General features: G+C 31.2%; 1 pseudogene; it reads left to right on the forward strand.

Moving 5' to 3' along the window:
* Positions 1-19,345: 19,345 nt before the first annotated feature.
* On the forward strand, positions 19,346-20,733 carry LOC150032155 (uncharacterized; annotated as a pseudogene).
* Positions 20,734-21,325: the final 592 nt, after the last annotated feature.

Raw genomic sequence — 21,325 nt, forward strand, 5'->3', positions numbered from 1 at the left:
TGGCCACTCTTACCCATACTAATTAAAGAACCGCCCTCAAAGGCAAGAGTTCCCAAAACACTCAGGATTGAGGTCGTGTCACCTATGGTCGTTTAGGTGAAATGTAAGTCTCTAGTATCAATGGCATTATATACAGAATCTAGTCATCTTTTGGTCCGGTCTTATACAAACTCTTTGTATAGGACACCCTCACTCGCACGTCTCCATATGAATGGTCAGGATCTACCATCTGTAGTAGTTTACAACACTTGCAAACTTCTACAAAGCGGGTCGTATCCGTACTATCACAAGGATCGATATCCCACCTTAATCCTTATACTACAGACCTTTTTAGGTCATCACTTAAGGCATGATCCGCTTGTATATCACATATACATGCTTAAGTTCACATAAGATAACCAAGGAGCTTTGTTATTGGATCTGAGTAAATGCCAAAATGGAATAACAATTATTTTATTCATCAAACAATGTGTATCATTACAAACAACGAGACTACAGGAGAATTAAGACACCAATCCCAACATGGGAGTGACCTCCATTCGGAAAATATTTGCATGGGTTAATATCAAGGTGAACAATGGAAATAGTTCATAGTAAAATTAAATATATACGATATATTGATTTTTAACTCTCACGTCCCTAAAGAATTCATATAGTAAGATTCATGCTCGGTTTCGTGTCATCCTGGGAGTGACCTCCATTTCGGAAAGTGTTTGCATAAGTCAATAGCAAGGTGAATGGGTAAAGTAGTTCATAGTAAGTGGGTGAAGGATATGTGTCAACATGTCCTGCGGTCTCTTCTGTTAGTTTGGACCGTGAGATTCCTATGTTGTGCCTACTATCGTTTTTTAAGCGACATTAGCTAGTCGCTAACCATGGCTATCCCCTCGGAGGGTTGTAATATAGGATTCAAAATAACTCAAACTCTAGAAATGGATAGTCTTAGGTCCATTCCCAAACTTGACTTTCCAATTCGGTACCATTGTTGGGGCCGACCTCTGAAGTCTGAAAATGGAGGGTTACTCTTACAGAATTACTAAGTGTTAGTAAGTTCTTGACCGAAAATGGTAACTAAATAACTATAGGAATAAGAATTATTCTGGAGATAGTATTTAGTCAAGAATGTCTTTTAATGAAGGAGTATTTAACTGTCCCTCGGTAGCACTTATTCTAACTCACTATAGTATCGTTGTAAATAAATAATGAATTTTTGGTATATTATTACTTTTTCTAAAAATTGATTTGGGTTTAAAAGCAGTTAAATAATTAAAATTTGTTTATATTTTCAACATGTTGACTTCTATGAATTCACTCACTTCCGACAAAAATAACAATTTTAAATATTCAACATGCAAATCAAATATACTAGCAAATGATGATTTAAAACTTGTTTTAACAGAGGAATGTCCTCTATCTCCCAACTCATCTTTAAATCAAAAAGTTTTGAACTTCATAGATGAGGATACAAAAGTAGCACAACAAAGTAAATATGATTTGCTTGTCATTGAGACGTGTTTAGTGGAAAATGATAAAAAAAAAAAATTAAAAAAAAAACCTAGATAATTTATTCAAGTGCCACTAATCATATCCGTGCTTTCCTTAAGAAACTAATTCCTGGAGACAGATTACAAAAAGTAAAGCAACCTTTAAGGTAGGGACCGAAGAGGTTGTTTCAGCTAAAGCATTGGGAGATATGAAGTTATTTATTGGAGATAGATACATTTTACTTGAAAATTTTATTATATTCTGTCTATGTAAAGGAATTTAATTTCTATCTTGTGTTTGCTAGAACATAATTATAAAGTTTCTTTTGAAAATAATGAAGCGTTCGTTATTTCGAAAGATATTAAGATATATTCTGAAAATTTAGAAAATAACTTATACGTGTTAAAACCGACTAACGTAAAAGTCGTTTTAAATATAAAGAAGTTTAACAGCTGAAACTCATAATAAGAAAATAAAATTTTCTCCAAATGCCTATCTTTGGCACTTAAGATTATGTCACATTAATCTCAATAGGATTGGGAGATTGGTTAAGAGTGGATTTCTAAACCAATTAGAAGATAGCTCCTTACCGCCATGTGAATCTTGTCTTAAGGGTAAGATGACCAAAAGATCTTTTGCTGGAAAAGGTTTTAGAGCCAAAGTACCCTTAGAGCTAGTACATTCAGACCTTCGTGGTCCGATGAATATTAAAGCGAGAGGAGGGTATGAATATTTCATCAGCTTCATTGATGATTATTCTAGATATGGCTACACTTACCTAATGCATCATAAATCTGAAACACTTGAAAAGTTCAAGGAATATAAGGCAGAGGTTGAAAACCAATTAGGTAAAAAGATTAAAACATTTCGATCAGACCGAGGTGGTGAGTACATGAACTTAAAATTCCAAGACTATTTGATAAAACACAGAATTCAATCACAACTCACAGCACCTGGCACACCTCAACAAAATGGTGTTGCAAAAAGGAGAAATAGAACCCTGTTGAACATGGTTCGTTCTATGATGAGTTATGCTCAGTTGCCAAGTTCTTTTTGGGGTTATGTAGTAGAGACTGCGGTGTATATATTAAACATGGTTCCCTCAAAAAGTGTTTCAAAACCACCTTACGAGTTATGGAGAAGTAAAGGTAGTTTACGTCACTTCAGAATTTGAGGATGCCCAGCACATGTGTTGGTGCAAAATCCAAAGAAGCTGGAATGGCGTTCAAAAGTATGCCTATTTGTAGGCTATCCTAAAGAGATAAAAGGTGGTTACTTTTATAATCTTCAGGAAGATAAAGTATTTATGTCGACAAATGTAATATTCCATGAGGAAGACCACACTAAAAATCATCAATCTCGCAGTAAGCTAGTATTAAGTGAGATGTCCAGAGAAACAAAAGATAGATAAACAACAGTTGTTGATCAATTAGGTCCTTCAACAAGAGTTGTTGATGAAACTAGTACTTCACATCCTTCTCAAGAGTTCAAAATAAGTGGGAGGATTGTGTAACAGCCTGACCGATACATGGGTTTAACTAAAACTCAGATAATCATACCTGATGATGGCTTAAAGGATCCATTGACTTTCAAACAAGTAATGGAAGATGTGGAGAAGCACCAGTGGACAAAGGACATGGACCTTGAAATGGAGTCAATGTACTTCAATTCAGTCTGGGATCTTGTAGATCAACCAGAAGGGGTAAAACTCATTGGTTGCTAGTGGATCTACAAAAGAAAGCGAGACCAAGCTAGTAAGGTACAGACCTACAAAGCTAGAAAAGATGTTGTCTAGATATAAAATGCAGAATTCCAAGAAAGGTATGTTACCTTTTAGGTACGAAATTCGTTTGTCTAAGAAACGGTGTCTTAAGACACCTCAAAAGGTTGAGGTTATGAAACGAATTCCATATGCATCAACAATAGGGAGTTTAATGTATGCCATGTTGTGTACTCGTCTCGACATATACTATGCAGTTAAAATTGTCAACAGATATCAGTCTAATCTTGGATATGATCATTGAACTGCCGTTAAAAACATCCTCAAGTATCTTCAGAGAACGAGAGACTATATGCTCGTGTATGGTGCTAAGGATCTGACCCTTACAGAATACATTTATTCTGACTTTCTAATCGATATAGATTCTAGGAAATTTACTTCGAGGTCAGTATTTACTCTGAACGGATGAGCAATAATGTGGAGGAGCATCAAACAAAGTTGTACTACTAACTCCACCATGGAAGTTGAGTATGTAGCTGCATGTAAAACAGCTAAAGAAGTAGTATGGCTCAGAAAGTTTTTGACTGATTTGGAAGTAGTTCCAAATATGCATCTGTCGATCGCCCTATAATGTGATAACAGTGGAGCAATTGCCAACTCAAAGGAACCTAGAAGCCATAAGTGCGGAAAACACATCGAGCGCAAGTACCATCTCATCAGGGAGATTGTACACCGAGAAGACGTGATTGTCACGCAGATTGCCTCTGAAGACAACTTGGTTGATCCATTTACAAAGGCCCTCAAAGCTAAAGTATTCGAAGATCACCTAGTGGGACTAGGACTACGAGATAGAACTAGGGCAAGTGGGAAAAATACAGGGTATCTGATTCCCTAGTTTATTGTATTTATTTCCTAATTACTCAACAATGTATATATATTAGTATATATGTAAAATCCATTAGAGTTTTAGTTCAAGTGCGAGTTTGTTGGGTTGTATGCCCTAAAACTCACAGTTAGTAATGTTAAACATTTTTTATTATCAATAAAGATGTTATTGACGTTTATTCAATAAAATTGTTATTTAATATATAAATTTCACTTGTAAAGATTAAATCCAATAAGCTAAGATCCATGGCTACTATATGAATAATTGAACTTTATGTGGTGACATAAAGATGGATCAAGTTCGAATAAATAGCCAAAACGGTCTATAGTATATGAATAAGGTTGGGTGCCTTATTCTAGTAACGTTATTGGGTGCGGCCTACTCTATAGTTGTTACAATATGTTGTAAAGTGCTACAAACAAAGTGATCCTGCTTCGTTCATCAAATGACATGAGGAGCGGGGACGTCCTATGCAATGAGTTTGCATAAAATCGAACCAAGAAACAAGTCACTCTTACTTTATAACGTTGTTTACTGTTTAAGACTGACTATTTCAAATCGATGACCTAGGTAACTCGACCTTATTCCTGAGCTTACTATGAACTTCTATTTATTCAGGATTATCCTAGATTTTCATAGGTGAGGCTTGGCTCAACAGCATCAGCTCAATAAACCTCCCATTTCAGGGGTAAGATCAGGTAGATAGCTGGGGACATAGGGTGCAAGACGAAATTCACATCTACCTGATTTAGGGATAGTAGAAAGGTTTTTCTTTTAAGTACTGAATCTAAGTCTTGAACAAGGGGCCCCACCCTCTCATTGGCTCGAGAAGGACTCGGTTTAGTAATTGGATCGTAAACCAATTGTTCATTAGATGATCAATGGGAATTAAGGAGCAAGATGTAATTTAGGGGGTAAAACAGCATTTGACCTTACTGATATTACGAACAATCTATGAAAGGTCAACTTACTGATTATGGTTAAATCAAGTGGACAGAAATATATCTACAGTGAGAAGAGTGCAACTACTGAGCTGTAGTGGTGTGTCTCAGTAGTTAACGAATATTGATTAATTCGGTTAAAGAGTTTAGTCATTTAATCTCAAATCATTAGAGCTCATGATCTGTAGGTCCATAAGATCCCTTTACTAGCTCATAAATCTTAGATTAGTATATTGAGTGAATTTGAAGCATTCAAATTCAATTTGGGAATTAAATTTGAAGTGTTCGAATTTTAAATTAGGATTTGAAATTTCATATTTCAAATTATATTTAGAGTTTTGATAATTATACTCAATATAATTAATGTTTAATGTTGTTGAAATTAAATGTAATTCGAGAGTTTAAAATATTTAAATATTGATTTAAATATTAATACATGAATAGGATTCATGTATGAATTAGGTGTTTGGTTAATTTAATAATTATTAATTAATTATGTTTAATTAATTATTTAAAATGTTAAATTGATTTTTATCAATTTTAAGTTGTTTTGTGGATTCAACACTAGAACAACACCTATCCAACTATGATAGTGCCAATTGAAGTGTCATATGGTTGCTATATTTAGTGGTTGCATGTGATTGTTGAATAAATTGAAGGAACGGATACACATGTAGCAGAAGAAATAAAATATCTAAAGTACTCTAATTAGGTTAATTTTAAAGAATAAGTATGCAAATCAAAATAAATCAAAGGGATTTAAGAAATATAACCTTTGTAGTCTCCAAAGCTTCTCCAAATCCACTCCAATCTCCTCACGAACAGTTCGTAGACCACCAGGAGAGTCTTCCCGACTATTCTCTGGCCTCAGAACGGGATGGTAGGATCTAGTGAGTGACTAATTTGGAGAGGAATACGTTAAGGTTTGAAAGAGATTTAGGCCTAATATTTTTTTCTCAAAAATCTCATAAATATCCATTTTGTCAAGAAAAATCAAATATCATATAACTCTTCTCCTTATAGGTCATTTCATGCATGACATGCAATTTTGAGTTTGATGAGAATTTGACACTAGAAAAACCACTAACTCAAAGTAGGATTAAGTGGGACAAGTGTCTTCAAATTGAAGACAACACTTAGTAATTCAATATTTGGAATTAGGGTTCGCAAAATTCCCTATGGCGACCTACCTCGATCGGGGCGGGGAATCCCCAATTTGACCGGGGATTTGGTCAAACCGGGGACCTCTTTAGGGTCTCCGAACTAAGGACGGGGTGGGGATGGGAAGGGTGTCCCCGCCCTGTCCCCAACCCTGACTCCACCCCGATTAGGTTTTTAAATATTTTTTCTACATATATAATTAGATTTTTAAACATTTTTTTTCTCTCTCTCTCTATATATATATTAGGTATTTAACTTTTTACATTTATCGTGGTTTTTAATTTAGCCTAATCTAAGCCCAACAAACGTGTCCAAGCCCAAAGCAAAGATAATTTTACAAAAAAAAATTAGAAAAAAAAGTCCCCATAGGAAAATAAGAGAGAAAATAGGGAATGGGTCCCCGCGGGGACCTGTTTCCCTGACGGGGAATCCCTATCCTCGTCACCGACTTGAAATGGCAAGGATAGGGGTGGGGATGGGGATCAAATCCCCGATCGGGGACGGGGATGGGGAACCCTCCCCCGTCCCGCCCTGACCCTGTTGCCAACTCTAGTTGGAATTTTCCACTCACAAATGTTGGATCTTTTCACTAACTTGGACAAAGTTTGACTCACAAAGTCCAAAGTCAACAAATTTGACAAGTCAAAAGTCAACAATTTAACTTCCATTGCATTTTTGACCTAGTCAATAATTTGACTTTTAATGTAATTTTGATCAATTCCATTTTAATTTCAAAATTAATTATAATAATAAATTTTAATATTAAATTAATACTAAATAATTTAATTAATTTAATTTAATACTAAATCCAACAAAAATTTCAATCAATATGAATCATTATTCATAAACTTGATATTTAAAATCTTATTTAAATATCTCCTATTTTCTCTCTTTTTATGTTTAATTCACATTTAAACATTAGGTTAAATATATCACACATATCTAACACTTTGCTTCAAAAATCGAATTTGATCAATTCAAATTCATTCATCACACTGTTCTAAGGTTTAGTCCAATATGAGCTAGTAAGGGGACCTCGTGGACCTACAAATCATGGGCTCCAACAATCCACAATTAACCAGCAAAACTCTTTAACCTAATTAACCAGCATTCGTTAACTACCGGGTCACTACACTAAAGCCCAGTAGTTGCAATCCTCACACTAATGATATATTATCCATTATATATAACCATGATGAGTAAGTTAACCCTTCACAAGTTATTCGTAATAACGGCTGGATCAAAAGCTTTTTTACCCCCGAGATTACATCTTGCTCCTTAAGTCCCACTGATCCTCTAGTGAACAATTGTTTTATGATCCAATCACTAAACCGAGTCCATCCCGGGCCAATGAGAGGGCGGGGCCTCTTATTCAAGACTCGAATTTAGCACTTAAGGGAACAACCTCTCTACTATCCCTAAAAGTGGGTAGGAGTAAATTCCGTCTTGCACCATATGTCCCCAGCTATTTACCCAGTCTTATCTCTGAAATGGGAGGCTTATTGAACCGGTGTTGTTGAGCCAATCCTCACCCATGCAAATTTAAGGATAATCCCAAATAAACAGGAGTTCATAGTTAGCTCAGAATTAAGGTCAAGTTACCTAGGTCATCGCTTTGAAATAGTCAGTCTTAAACAGTAAACAGTGTTATAAAGTAAGAGTGATTTAATTCTTGGTCTGATCTTATGCAAACTTATTGCATAGGATGCCCCCACTACTCATGTCTGAAGGAAATCAAATATATAAGGATTTCCATGAGCAGCGAAATGATCGTTCCAAATTCCATTCGTATTTGAACATACACAATTACAATCAAGAAACGGAAACTTACAGACTATGCACATTACGAAATTACAGCATGCTTACATAAGAGATCAAGGGAAAGTTTATACATACCTTTGAAGACTCATCTTCAAACTCCGTCGACCACAAACGCTCATTCAATCTCCACGATTGCTACTCAGCACAATCAATAAACAACCACCACACGAACACCGCAAACACAACGAATGGCCTCCAATACCTCGACCTCAGTCAGTTGAGTAAGACACCACCACAATGGCTACCTTGGTATTCTCAGTATGAGAATCCAGAAGTGTGGGCTCTGTGTGGACTTGGTTAGAGGAAGAGACCGGAGGAATAACAATCATGTAAACGATTGAGCAAGTGGGAGATGACAAGTTTATCGCATAGATGAATGCCCAATCGTTTAACAAATGCTCCGCGATCATTTAGCTAACGGCTAGTTGAGTGAACTATCGTGTAGTATCACACCACGATCGTTTAGTCTCTCTTCGGCTATCTTTAGTGAATCCTATTCACTTGACAGTAATTCCGTGAGAACTTGCCGAGAATAGCAACTTTCTCAAATCTTCAACTACTAAATTTAGGGAAACATTTTTTCTTTTATCTCATAGTTATCATGAAACCACCAATAACCTCTCACTCAATTGGTTATTAGAGAAAAAGATATGATTATCCAATAATTAATATTATTATAAATATATATGATAACCAACTTACCATAGTATATTTATAACCTATAGTTTTAATATTTCATCTCATGAAACATATAAACCATAGTTCTTTTTCTATTTCATAGTACTTAATGTAAATCTGATATACATTAATCCTCCACTTGATGTATCTCATACATCACACTGATCATATCATATATAATCGAATTTTCTCTTGTTAATTTGAACATTTCAAACTAATACTAAGAACTAATTCTCAACTTGAATCTATTGAGCTATCAAGGGAACTTTATGGACCTGTAGCTCGAAGCTCCAACGGTACGTGAGTAACTGACTAAACTCTTTAGTCACAGGATCCACCATCTGTTAACTGCTAGGTACTCCACTAAAGACCGACAGCTAAACTCTTCTTACTAGAGATATATTATGTATCCACATCAACCAATCAACAGTATGATAACCCTTCACAGATTGCTCGTAAGTACAGCTGGGCCAATAACCAGTTATGACCCTGTAGTTACATCTAACTCTTTAAGTACCACTGATACCTCTAATGAACATAAGTCATAGTCCTAATATGACCGAGTCCTCTTTTCCAAAGAGAAGTTGTGGCCACTATGTTCAAGACCCGGAATTAACTCTTAAGGGAGCAATCTATCTATCTACCCCTACTTCAAGGAATGAGTGAATTCCATCTTGTGCAATTGAGTTCCCACCTCCCAAATTAGACAAATCCCCAAAAAGGTAGGCATGTTAAGTTGGTAATCTGGCCACTCACACCCATACTAATCAAAGGACCGCTCTCAATGGAAGGAGTTCTCAAAACACTCAAGATTGAGGTCATGTCACCTATGGTCGTTTAGGTGAGATGTAAGTCTCAAGTATCAACGGCGTTATATATAGAGACTAGTCATCTCATGGTTCGGTCTTATACAAACTCTTTATATAGGACACCCCCGCTCACATGTCTCCACATGAATAGTCAGGATCTACTATGTGTAGTAATTCAGAATACTTGTAAACCTCTATAAAGTGGGTCGTATCCGTAGTGTCACCAGGATCAGGTATCCCTCCTTAATCCTTATACTACAAACCTATTTAAGTTATCACTTAAGGCATGATCCACTTGTATATCTCATATACATGCTTAAATTTACATACAATAACCATAGAACTTTGTTTATCAGATATGAGTAAATGTCAAATAAAATAACTATTATTTTATTTATAACAATGTGTACAGATTACAAACTACGAGACTCCGGGAGAATTAGGACACCAATCCCAACAATGTCAATACATGAACGAATCAGAATCACTTCGTTTGTAGCACTTTCCAACAAATTGTAACAACTATAAAGTGGGCCGCATCCAATAGTGTTACTAGAATAAAGCACCCAACTTTATTCGTATACTATAGATCATTTTAACTATTTACTCGAACCTTGTCCACTCTTATGTCTCGACATAAAGTTCAAGTACTCATATAACAGTCATGGATCTTTTAGTTTATTGGATTTACTTCTAAAACGAAATAAGGAATTCATATATTCAATAACAACCGTATCGATTTACAAAATAAGTTTATTGTTTACAAACCACGAGTTTTAGGATATAAAATCCAACATAAATATCTTCAGTTTTCAAAACTGTAGAGTGAGATCTCAGAAATTTAGGAAATTTCTGCATAATTTTCAACTTCCTTCTTCAAACCCTCTCCTTCCTCTCCTAATTAAGCTCAATCTAGAATTCCACCACTCAAATCCAAGTTGGAGAATAGTATAGAAGACATTCTTGGTGGTCTATTGTTGATTTGAAAGCCCAATATGTGGAGAGGAGCAAGGATCAAGAGGATTTCTTCAAAGGTATAAATTCTGAAACTCAATTCTTTGAAGAATGTTTTCATGCATGCTTTTTAGAACCCAAATTAAATGTAATTAAAGTGCTTATTGATTTTGATTGCTTCCATTGTGTGCTTGTACATCCCATCATATTAGACACGTGATGGAGTTAACATGCAATTAGCGGAAGCAAATAGAATCATTAAGCACTCTAATTCATCAATTTTATCAACTAAGTAAGCATGTTTATAAGAAATAAGAGGGTTTTAAGAAGTTACCTTTGAACAACTTTTTGAATACACGAAATTAGCTTGAATCTTGACTCCAAATGGTTGTAGACCACCACTGGATCTTCCCTACTATTCTCTAGGTTGGATTGTGGGATCCAAAATGAATAGGAATTGGGAGAAATTTCAAGAGAAAATGTGGTTTTTCTGGTTTTTAAAGAACTCTTCTTCAACCCTAATTGTTTGCAAAAATAGTCAACCAAGAAGTCCTAACCAGCTCAGATCTATTGAGGTTTTATTCATCTCAGTCATGCAATCAGATTGCAGAGCCAATTGACAGCACTTCCTCGTGAGATTTGAGTGGGAATTGAGTGTTGAATTTTGGAAAAATGCACTTAAAAAATCACTCAAAATGAAAATTGGTTTAAAATCAAATATTCATTTTATAAAAATTCAAATTTTTAATTTAAATTTCTAAAATCTAAATTAAAAACAAAATTGATTTATTTTGAATTTTCATAAAATTCAAATTTTCAATTTTTAAATAAAATTAATTCAAACAATTAATTTTAAATAAATTTAATTAATTAATTAAACAATTCAATTAATTAAAATAATTTAATACATAATATTAAATTATTAAAGTACCAATTTCATCATATGAATCCCTATTCATGTAATTAATATTTAAATCATATTTAAATATTATCCAATTCTCCAATTTCGTTTCATATGATAATTAAACGTGTAATTATATCGTATATAATTACTAATTCCCTTAATCTAGATTTGAACGTCTCAAATTAAACTCATCACTCTATTCTAATGTTTAATCCGTCAAAGTGAGTTATGATCAAGACTAATTGACATAATTTTTTTTTTTTTTTAAAGTCGGTGGTTAGAGGTGCTTAAAAAATCCAATGACTAGAAAAAGTCAATCAACCCAACCTAAACCGCACCTCATTTGAGTTGGGTTGGGTTCAAATAACTGAAAATTTTTTTGGGTTGAGTTGGTTCAAGGTTCACCCAAGTAACCCAAACCAACCCAAACTTATTGTTTATTTTAAAAAAATATTTTTTTTTTTTTACTTATGGTATAACTATATATAGATATATTTAATTTTGTTATATTTAATTTCATTATCTTTTAGATAATTTATTCTCTAATAGTTCATAAAATAGTTCTTTAGCACTTTTGAAAGAAAATTTACATTATATAAATTGAAATTGAGTTGTTAATTTTAATTTAATATTTAAAAATAATTAAATCAAAATTCTACATATTAATATTTTACTTATTTTTAGAACAAAGATTTAAGTAAATGACCCAAGTAATCCGAACCAACCCAACCCAAATATTTCATGATTGGGTTGGGATGAGTTCATTTTTTAATAAGGGTTATTTGGGTTGGAAATTTACAAACCGAACAATTAGGTTGGATCTAAAAAATATTTCAATCCAACTCAATCCACGAATACTTCCATCGGTGGTTCGATCTCATCTCGCAATTATTGAACTAAAAAAACAATAAAGTTGCCAAGCCAAACCCATCATAATGGACATTCACATTGTATTAATTAGTTAAACCATTTCCCATTTATAACATGTCAAGCTTGTAAATGTAAGAATTCAATAGGAAAGTTTTAGAGATTTTAATCTAGTTCATGAACCAAAATTCACAAATATCCTAAAGTTCTAATATATTTCATATCTAGATTTTGTCCTAATTTTCGGATAAATATAATCTTAATACTCATTCTCTCTTATTAAAGTTTTAAATTCTTAAAATTTAATATTAATTAAAAATTCAATCGAAAATTTAATTAAATATTAAAAAAATCGTCTTATCAAATAATACTGTATATCTTGTAATGAACATGGAGTATTATTTAATGAATGTTATTTTATCTTTCACTTATATGGTATTTATCCCATCAATTTGGGGATATTTTTTGTTAAGTTATTTCGCGTAATGAATATTATTTTATTCTTTCGTTTATATGATATTTATGTACATACACAATGTTTATTTCAAATATATATGAGGTCTATTTCAAATGTATTTAGAATAAATACAAATTTAAGATTTTATATAATATATACTTCATATTTTAATGTTAATCTCGTTTCTATTGAGATATATATTTCACATAATTTGTCATATATACACATCTATATTATATTAAGATAGATTGCATCCTCCGATTATTGAAATATGTCCATATATTTGAAATTGAAACAAAGTGTATAAATAAATCTCACATATACTATGTACTATAGCCGACATGACTTTTATCTGTGAGTTATCAATAATTGCCAGGCATGTGAATATGATTATTTTTTTCCTACATTGTCTTTTCTTATTTCTATTTTTTTTTCCTATTATTATTTTTTAAAATGTTTGAAATTCTATTTTTTTCATATGAATATGGAAAAAATCATTTAATGCGTATGAATATAGTTTTTTTTTTATTATTCCATACATGTTTTTTCTTATTTCTATTTATTTCTTATTATTCCTTTTCAAAATTTGAAATTCGTGGATCATATAGATATTCGGGCTAGATTTTTGTGTAACATTTCATCCATTAGGCTATTCATGAAAAAAAAAAAAATTAGGAAGTTTAAGACAATTTTGTAATTAGACCTATATAATTAGGTTATATGTGTCAAAAGCCCAATTCAATTTATAGCCTCTAAATTAATGGGCCCAATTTTAGTATCCACATTGGTGGTTTGATTCTGGACTTAGAGATCGTTTTAAGTTGGGCCTTATCTATAAAGTTCGGCCCATTAGTTCTGATTGTCTCTAATTACTGAGCCCATATGTGTGGATGGATCCCAGGCCCAATGGGACTCCGAGAAATGATACAGCAAGAAGTGAAAACATAACTGTTGGTTGTTGAAATTTGGGTTTTACAAAAATAGCTAGATTTAGGTGGTTGCATTTCAAAAATACCTACAACAAAGAATCATTAAAAAAATGTTTAATCTTATTTTTTAATATTCGGTAACAAATGTATGTATTGTTATAATTTTCCATATTTTGCGTCAACGAAAATAGAGTCGCGACAAAAAAGTAACTATCATTTGAAATTTAAAAGGTTAAATATAGTTCAAGATTTGTGTTTGTTTAGTCTTTGAAGTTGTATAAGTGTGTCAATTAAGTCTTTTGAAACATTCAACTTCGTGTCTTATAGATTCTTAAACTTTATCATTGACTTTGATATATTTTAAAATCGATCGTTAGATACAAAACTGAAAGTTTAGAGTTGTATTAAAAATAAAATTCAAATTATATCTAATAGATTAATTGATTTTTAAAGTTTTAGATATATGTTCAAACCCGGTTAGACTTAAAATAGGAAGAGGAATAATCTACCTAGAAACCCATATAACACAAAATAGATAGTTCAAGAGTTATTAAACATTTTTCGACTAAACTTGTAATTTAATTCAATTTAAAATGATAATGATGACAATAAAATTCATCACAACCCAACAAATATCCCTCAGTTAAGTACACCCAAGCTTTTCCACTTGAGTTTAATTTGATACTAAAGCTTTTATATGTTCATAAAAAAAGTTCCATAACCATTTTTTATCTCTCTTTTTTTTCTTTTTTGAGTTTGATAATATATTACAATCTATTTAAACTTTTTGGTTAGTGGTTTAATCTAATATTAGTAGGTCTAGCCCTTAGATGCTGTCATCTCTTTCTTTCTTTGTAGATGTAGATTTCCTTCTTGTGTTCTTAGTTGCATAAGGACTAACCGTCTCTATGTAGTTGAGTAAGGACTATAAATTTCAAGTCCCTTCTTACTTCTTTTTTAGAACCGTCGAAAAACATTTGCCAATCATGAGGAGTTTCATCTTTTTCTTTGCCTACCGCTAATAGAATAGTTTCGTCTGGAAAATGTGTCCTCTAACTAATCAAATCAAACTCATAGTCAAGCACGAAGGTTGTCTCGAGTTCAAAATGGTGTAGTATCGCTTTTTCATTTAGACCTATATATCTTATAAATGTTGGGGGAAAACCCCTAACTTCTATTGTTACAAGAAAAAACTTAAAACACAAGAATTTACGTAGAAAACTCCCAACTAGAAGAAAAACCACGATCCACCAAAAAGAAATCACTATGAAAATTTGTCCATGTCCCTCAATCAATCAATGGGGCAAGTCAATTCTAATTACAAAAGCACTCTCACAAAACTTTTATACTACTCATACTCTTCTCAAACTAGAGAATTCATAAAGGGAATTTAACTAGAGTTAGTACACCCAAGCTTAAAATGTTTCTAACTAGAACAACTTGAAACTAGGGGCATGGACTTTTTTTATAGGCTTGGATTCCATCCCTATTCTTCAATTTAACCAATGTGGGACAAACTGCACTTCTAATATTTTGTTAAAACCCAACAAATTCTACCTTGACAAGGTATTTGAAGAATCCGCAGCTTCTACAACATCCATTGTCTTCATCGATAATCATAATTCTCATCTCATAGAATTATATCCTTCTTCAACATAAAAAGTAGACCACTGCAAAAACAGGATTTTGTCTTTTCTTTTGTAATTTTTGAATTCCAAATAACACAGTGCTCGAAAGCAACGCGTTTTCTTGGAATGATTTTTAGGGTTTCCTTTCCGCAGTCATCCTTGAATTTCCCCTTCCCACTATAATTCCATTTCATTCTCCAATAACAAAACAACCTATCATACATATTCAAAACAAAGTATCTTTTTTTCTTTTTAGGGTTTTGAATCAGTGTGGAGCTCTCTAAAACTCTCAAATTTGGTTTTCATAATCATCGTTTTCTACTTTTAGATAGTTTCTTGTAGCTAGCATCATTTCACTCTAACTTAAACTAACAACTTCCTTCTTGTCAACCATTAGTGTAATTTTATTGTTCATGTGTAGCTTCCCGTGCTTGCCATTTCAAATGTTTTAGAAATCTGGTTTGAAGGTCATTCTCCACAAGTGGATTCTGTTTTACTTTTTGATTTGTCTAGTTCTTAAATTCTCTTGTATTCTTTCAATCGTCGTAAACAACAAAATTATCTCGAATTTGTATTAGCCAGTTGTTGGAACATCTAATTACAATTTTAATTAAGATGCAACCATATTGTAACGGTCTCGTTTAAAGTCCGAGGGTATTATTCCTAATTAAGCTTAAAAGTTTGGTCCATGTGATGGTGATATAGTGATGTTGGGAGTCAATGTTTTTAGGAACCGACCTATTTGACCATACACTATAACTCAAAGTATGGTCCCCATTTCTTTAATGTATATGTTACCCTTTTCTATTACATCTCTCTCTATCTTCTTTCCCAATACAATATAATCTTCTTCTCCATCACTTTCCAATTCCCTTCTTCCATCATTCCCAACATTCCATTCATATATATATATATATATATATATATCTTCCATTTTGTGTTCAAATAAAACCAATCCCTCTTACCATTTCTTCCATCCCATATGGTGGAAGTATTTGGAGAAGGGTTTCTATTTCCACAAACAAAAGCATGCATGGGTTAGGTTTAGGAATTATGTGTCAATTCGAATATACCTCGGTAAAATAAAATCCTATTTTAGTAACCATTTAGTCTTAGTTTTTCTTTTTTATTTTTAAAAACTAAATCTATTTCCTCTCAATATTTTTTACAATGGTTTGCTGTTTTCTTAACAAGTTTTATTAAATTTTTTTTAGTTTTCAAAACTTGACTAGATTTTTGAAAGTATTGGTAAAAATCAGATAACAAAGTGCTAGAGCATTTAATATCTTATGTTATTTGTATTTTACATTGTGTTATGTTATTTATTTTAGGTTAATTTCTTGTGAAAGCCTATTAGGCCTCTAATATTAAAGTTTATTTTCAATAACATTGTGGGCGGTTGGAAACCTAATAGAAAATCTCCAATAATCTATATCTCTAATTTCTCTCAACTCTCTCTAAACACGAAGAAAGAAAATTAGAGATAGAAAATGTGTTTATAGACTTAATATTAAAAAACTAAAAACCAAAAATCAAATGGTTATCAAATAAAACCTAAAATATACATTACTATTCTAAAGATTGATAGTTTAATCTCCTTCGGAGATTATTGAGTTGAAAGAAATTAATTAAGAATTAGAGTATAATTTAGGCAGAATTAAATTTAAACGTATACGAAATGAGAAAAGGATTATAGGTCCGGCCACCTAAAACAAATGGCAGTAATTATATGTATTAATTAATCTCACTTTGTGAAAGTGTAGTTTCATTATTATTATTGTTACTATTATTATTTTAATAAGAAATATTATTTATATATTGACTTAGCTATTTCAATTAGAGCTTGTTGGGATGAGAAATGAAGGTTTTTGAAGACATCACTTTCATAATTCAATTTGAGCTAAATTACATTGGTAGAGTCAATTTTTATAGTTTTGAAAAAGAAAAACATCATCACTATCTATATCCATATAGAGGAGAAAGTGACAATTCATCAAAATGGGAAAAAAAAAGTTTTTTTCTTTTAATTTAATTTATTTTCTTCTTTTATGTTTGAGACAATTTTGAGTGATGGGTATAAGGATTTTATTTTCTTTTATGTAACTATTCTCTTATATTCATTTAACTCAAAAATGATATGACACATAACCCAAATGTGTGAAAAACTTATACATAAAATTGTGTGTGTGAAACTTCCCCTCCTATTTTTCTCTTAAAATTATACATACATTGATGTCGGAAGGAATATTTAGGTACAGTGACCTTTCCAAAATCTCAAACGATCAAAAAAAGTTATTTTTATAAAGTAATATCCAACTCCATTTCAAGATGTACCACTCTTTATACATCTCACTGTATTAAGAATAATTCGTCATGTGCAAATTGTGACCTAATAATTCAGTAAGATGCAGTTAAATACTTTTCTTTTTATAAAGATGACAAAAAATAAATAATAATTAAGAATAACTCGTTATGTACAAATTGTGACCGACAATTGAGTATGATGCAATTAATTACTTATCTTTTTATAAAGATGACATAAAAAATAAAAAATAAATGAAATGAAATGAGATGATGGGGGAGAAATGGGTAAGATCGAATAAGAAAAAGATTGATAGGTGCTTATAAAAATAAAAAGGCTAAATTTATTGTTTATTTAAAAAAAAACTTCTAATCTTCTAAACAGTAATACATATAACACATCATTAAATAATATAAATTTTTTAACATTTTCTTCTATTTCGATGATGAAAAACTCATATTTCTAATTTTGTGTCATTAAAAATAAATGTATTTTAATCAATTGAGTTATGTTCGATTTTACCGGTTAGGTTAAAAGGGTATGAGTATGGGAGAGAAAAGAAATAACGTAGGGTTTACTCACATGCAATCATGAGGCCATAAGAGTGAAAGGAATCCTTTTTTTTTTTTCTTTTTTTAATAAAATAACTTTTTTTAAAAAAAATGGGTTTTTTGTGTGTGTGTTGGGCAGAGACGTGCACGCAAACCTATGCTGATTGTCCTCATTTCTTAAAAAACGCTTTTTTTTTTTTTTCCTTTTGTCCATTTCTCCTATAAACGCGTTTTACTTTTCAATATTCATTACTTTTACACTCTTTTTACACTTAACATGACTTTCATTCAGTTCATTTTAATTTTATAAAATAGTTAAATAAAAAAAATTAGACTCATTTATTAATCATTAAAAAAAAAATTTCTAATTTTAAAAATTGAGTCTACAAATATTTCTATTGTTTATATTATAAATTTATCTTCATAAATTTTGTATACACGATAAGTGGATGTAGTATAAAAAATTGTTCAAACTACTATAGTATAGAAAATTTACATCTCATTTGACCCCTAACTTTTTTTTTATCTACTTTGTATCATTGTTTTAAAAAAATAAATCAATTTTTGAAAATAAGATATAAATCGTTGTAAGAAATTGAGAGAAAATAAACTTAATTTTCAAAAACCAAAACAAAAAAATGAAATGGTTATCAAGTTGATATGTTTTAAGTTTAATTCATATTAAATATTAAAATTTCATTCTTATAAATTGATAGCACTTTATTAAAAAAAATATTCCTATTATAGAGACTATTTATGATGGAAAAATGAATACTGAATTTTAAGTCCTGTGTGGACTCAACTTAACGTTCTCCAAAATACTGGAATCAAATTCGTAATTTAACCTTAAAAAAATTAAGACACGTGACAATTGAGTCTTATAGGGTTGGTTCTTAAGCTTTTATGTGTTACAATTTGTAGTTCATATCATGAAAATTCTTATCAAAATAAAGTATCATCTTTTATTATATTTACGACATATTGTTTGAAGATGTTATAAATATGTTTGGTTCCTTATTTAATCTATCGATTTATACATTTAAAAAATTGAATTAAATCTTAATATTTTCACGATAAGAATAAAATCGTTACAAATTTTAAAATATAAATATTAAATTATTATATACTAAAGCATAGAAGCTAAGTTGTTATAAATTGAAAGTACAGAAATATTAAATAAAATGTTACTTTTATAGGAGTTTTGATATTAAAAGTATTCTTTAGTCCAAAAAATTAATTTTCACTTCGTTACATGACGCCCGAGTAAGAATAACATAATATCGAATGCCCATTAGAATAACAAGAATTTTGTGACAATATAGTTTTTAAAAAATTGGTTAAAAAATGGATGAGTACTATTTGTTTTGACAAAGTTGGTGTTTTTCTTTTCTATGTGGCTCCTATGATTTTATTAATGGAACAATTAGGAACTCGTGTGGTCATTTAATATGTAGCTATGGATAATGTTAGTTAAGGTCTAACTAAATGGGAGTTGATATAGTTAGCCACAAATCTAAAAGAAAAATATATAAATATTATAAATATTAAAAAAAGTGTAATTTAGATGTCCATTCTTAATGTCAAAGTACAAGTGGTCTTTGCCCATTTCATTACTCCATGTGTCGCAAAACTATACACTATTAGTGTTCATGTAAACCACTCCCTACTTGCCAAATTGTCTATAAACAACGACATTTGGTGGGCTTTAGAATATATGCACATTGGTAAAAAAAAAAAACTATTTCAAATTTCTATTTTCCATACTTATAAATTTTATATATTTTGTTATTTTATTTTATCATTAATCATTATTATATTTATATATTATTATATTATATTTTCTCCATATCCGTGTTCTCGTTGTGCTCATCAATTTTACAACACGTCATCAGAACGAGCTCCTGTTAATATTTCCATTAAAGGTAGATCTATGTTGTTTTTTTCCTCTTTATTATAATTAATAAGTTAAATAGTATTTTTTTATGTTTGATATATACTAAATTTCTAATATAAATATAACGTCTTGTGATAGTGTTACCACGAAAAATCTTACAAAACTAGAATTCACCACACTTAATGTTAATGGTAATAATTATTTATTGTGGGTGCTTGATACCAAAATACTTCTGAATGCAATGAACCTTGAGGAAACAATTAAAGAAGAAAATACGACATCAAGTTGGGAAAAGGAAAAAGCCATGATCTTCCTTCGCTATCATCTCCATGAGGGATTAAAGATGGAATACCTAACAGTGAAATATCCCTGCACCTGATCATAAAAATTTTAAAAAAAAAAAATATATTCTTCATAAAGCTCATTATGAGTGGATGCATTTGAGGTTACAAGATTTTAAATCAGTAAGTAATTACAACTCCGCATTATTTAAAATCAGTTCAAATTTGTTGTGCGGAGAGAAAATTACTGATGTGAATATGTTAGAGAATAAATTTTCTACTTTTCATGTCTCGAATATGCTCCTGCAGCAGCAGTATCGAGAAAAGGGTTTTAAAAAACATTCTAAACTCATTTAATGTCTTCTTATGGCCAAACAAAATAACGATTTATTGATGAAGAATCACGAAGATCGACCAAATGGAATAACCTCATTCCCTGAAGCGAATGCTCTGGATTTTTTTTAATAATCATGGTCGAGATCATGGTTGTGGTCGAGGTTGCGATCATGGCAGAGGAAGAAATAATTATTGTTTTCGTGGTGGTTGTTCTAATCATCCAAATTTCAAAATAATCGCTCGAAATGATAATCATAAAGGAAAGGCTCCACAGGATAAGAATTCAAAAGGTGGTGAACAAAAAAGTTTTTGATGTGATATAACTAGGCATTGGTTACATTTTTGTCATACATTGAAACACTTAGTTGATCTGTATCAATATTCTCTGAAGGAAAAAGGAAAAAGGAAAAAAAATATGGAAGCCAATTTTGCCTACCAAAATAATGATATATTTGACCCATCCAATATGACAAATTTGGATATGACAAACTTCTTTGAATCTCCTGAAGAGAAAATCGTTGTTGTTGTGTTTTAAAATATATATATATATATATATATATATATTCATGTTTTTTAAGTTAATGTTAACCTTTGTATATTCCAAATGTAGTTGTTTTTATTGTAATTATTTTTTTTAATAAAGAAATATGGATTATTTTCATATGTTTGGTGATTCAAAAATAAGCAACAAAGATTTAGTTTGGCAGACAATGCAAATACA

Source organism: Benincasa hispida, chromosome 12, assembly GCF_027475165.1.
Source record: "Benincasa hispida cultivar pf3 chromosome 12, pf3_genome.v1.1, whole genome shotgun sequence".
NCBI lineage: Eukaryota > Viridiplantae > Streptophyta > Magnoliopsida > Cucurbitales > Cucurbitaceae > Benincasa > Benincasa hispida.